This window comes from Dysidea avara, chromosome 4 (assembly GCF_963678975.1).
Source record: "Dysidea avara chromosome 4, odDysAvar1.4, whole genome shotgun sequence".
Classification (NCBI taxonomy): Eukaryota; Metazoa; Porifera; class Demospongiae; order Dictyoceratida; family Dysideidae; genus Dysidea; species Dysidea avara.
The window spans coordinates 208356-211589 of NC_089275.1; positions in this window are offsets into that span (position 1 = coordinate 208356).

The following is a 3234-nucleotide window of genomic DNA, read 5'->3' on the forward strand; positions in this document are numbered from 1 at the left end:
TGAGCAGGAATTCTATGATACAGTACAAGAATGTGTTTTATTTCAGCATGTTAATGAGCCAACACGTTTCAGACCAGGTTCATCCCCCCATGTACTAGACCTAGTACTTACCAATGAAGAGAACATAGTAAATATTCTTCTGGGCTGGGGTTGAGTGATCATTTGTGTTTGAATATTTCTCTTTCATGTTCTCCAATAACTATCAACCAGTCCAGTGATGTACTATCTTACAATTTTAACAAAGGGGATTATATGAAGCTTAAAAGCCTCCTTAACGAAACTGCCTGGTTGACGGAATTACAGGATCTAAATGTATGCCAGTCTTGGAATTTTTTTTATGCAATGTTTTAAGTCTGCTATGGAATGCTCTATCCCAAGGTACCATAAACCCCAATGTAGAAAATTACCATATACTAATCATAAAGTAATTGATCTTAAACATAAGAAGGAAACATTATGGAAAAGGTTCCGTAGAACTGGCAATCATTTGGATCATCTTAGGTTTACTGAAGTAAGAAATTCGCTTAGACGCCTTACACGTGACTTGAGATCTAAGTTAGAGATGAGAATTGCTAAGGAAGTGAAGACCAACCCTAAAGCTTTTTGGCGATATGTAAATTCTAAGGTCAGAGTTAAACCCTCCATTCCTACCCTGGTTGATGAGTCACTTAATGATACTGAAGCAGCAACTGATGAAGGTAAAGCGGAAATGTTGAACAAGTTTTTTACCAGCACATTTACCAGAGAATCCATGGATAACATCCCTGAGCTTCAAGACCGTGACTTTGTAACTAGTCTCGATGGCATAGCAATTGATGTAGGCATTGTAAAAGAAAAGTTGTGTGATTTAAATTCTAGCAAAGCTACTGGACCTGATGAGCTCCCCCCCAGAGTGTTGAAGGAAGCTGCTGCTGAAATAAGCATACCTCTGTCTATAATTTTTAAGAAGTCATTAAGCGAGGGTAGACTACCCCCAGACTGGAAAGTAGCAACTATTATCCCAATTTTCAAGAAAGGAATCAAATCTTCACCCTGTAATTACCGTCCTGTAAGTTTAACATCTGTTGTTTCCAAAGTTTTCGAATCTATTATTCGTGAGGGAATGTTAGAGCATTTGTTTAACAACAATTTGATGTCACCATGTCAACACGGATTCCTCCCTCGCAAGTCTTGTATGACACAGTTACTGTGTGCACTTGATGATTGGACAGAGACTTTGGACAGTGGTAATTCAGTAGATGTTTTGTACCTTGACTTAAGAAGGCTTTTGACTCTGTTCCTCATGAAAGGTTGCTCAAAAAGATTTATGCATATGGTTTTAGAGGTGATCTGTTTAATTGGATACAAGACTTTTTGAAAGGACGCAGACAAAGAGTTTCTGTGAATGGTTCAATGTCTGGTTGGAGTGATGTAATAAGTGGAATACCTCAAGGATCAGTCTTGGGTCCTCTCTTCTTTGCAATTTTCATCAATGATCTGCCATCACTATTAAGGAATAAAGTTCTTTTATTTGCAGATGACACAAAAATATATTCCAGCATTAGTCGTGCTAACCCAATATCCTCCCTGCAAGATGATATTAATGCTTGCATTGAATGGTCAGTAATGTGGCAGTTGCCTTTCGACATTTCTAAATGTAAAATACTACATATAGGTCAGTTTAATCCGAGATATTGTTATAAGATGGATGGGATGGACATTGTTAAGGTAAATGAGGAAAAGGATTTGGGGGTGTTGATTGATTGCAATCTCAAGTTTCATAGTCAGTGTTCGGCAGTGGTTAATAAGGCTAATAGACTTCTTGGCCTTATTAAACAGACCTTTTCGGATATTTCTGTAGATTCATTTACATGTTTATACAAATCAATAGTACGTCCTATTTTAGAATATGGTAACTTGGTTTGGGGACCTTACTATAAAACAGACATCCAAAAATTAGAAAAAATCCAACGGAAAGCAACTAGAATGATCAAATCTATAAGAAATCTTGACTACGAGGAACGATTGAAAGTACTTAACTTGCCATCATTACATTATAGACGTTATAGAGGTGACATGATTGCTGTCTACAATATGCTACATGATAAGTATGATATAGACCATTCTGATTTTTTTACTTTTTCACCCATTACCCATACCAGAGGTCATACATTTAAGCTATTTAAATATTTTTCAAGAACAGATGCCAGGAAATATTTTTTTACAAGAAGAGTTGTTGAACCATGGAATAATTTACCCCAAGAAGTAGCATGTGCAGCATCAGTTGATGATTTTAAGAAATTGATAGACCAATATTCATCTAACACTATGTATAAATGTATGTAATTAGTCTACTTGTACTTTTTTTACCTGTTGATCAGGTGTAACAGGCTGTTTAGCCTTATAAATTACCTGTAATAAATAATAATAAAATCGGGTTTAAACTTCAGAGTTTTATAGGCGAAAAATGAAAGCGTGTAATTTTATGAAACTTTCTATGCTAAACTAAAGCATCACAGGCTATCACAACAGCTTTTAAGGCGTAGACTAGCGAAGTTTTGGGCCACCCTAAAATAGCTCATTATGTGCGTGGGTTGAAACAAATTGTTTTCTGCGGCTGGACTTAATCGGTTCAGCGCCACCTTAAGCTACCGCATGATAAGCCATTAATTAATCTGCGCATGCTCAGAAGAACACGTGATACCAAACTGTTACCGGTACAGTACATGTAATTTTTGTTGATGAACACTACAATGTGCTATATATCACCAGGAGAACTGTTGTTTTCCTTAGCAAATTGCTGCAGTGCCAGTTGCAATTGTGCTCTATCGACTTCAGGCTTTCAGTTGACTGTCGAAAAACAGTTGGCAATCACGAAAAGTAGAATCAGCTGGTTAAGGAAACGTTTGTAGTAAGGAAGACAATTTGGACAAGGTCTGTACATCAGTGTTAATATTATAAAATAATGACATAATGGTAATACCCTCCCGCCCGCATCATAATAATTAGAAAGGCTGGATGAGAAACTAAATAATCACCGAATAGGGGTCTTACCAGTAGTACAACGAATATTTTAGCCCTAGCCTATTTTTTGTTACATTGCTCAACCTCGAAAATATAGCCCCCTAGAAATATTTAGGCTACAGAACAGCAGTTCAACATAGCTTCAGAAATCCCACATCCATAAGTATAGATTGGTTCCATCAAAATTTCCTGTCATACAATACCCCACAAATCATGCATATAGTTAATGTG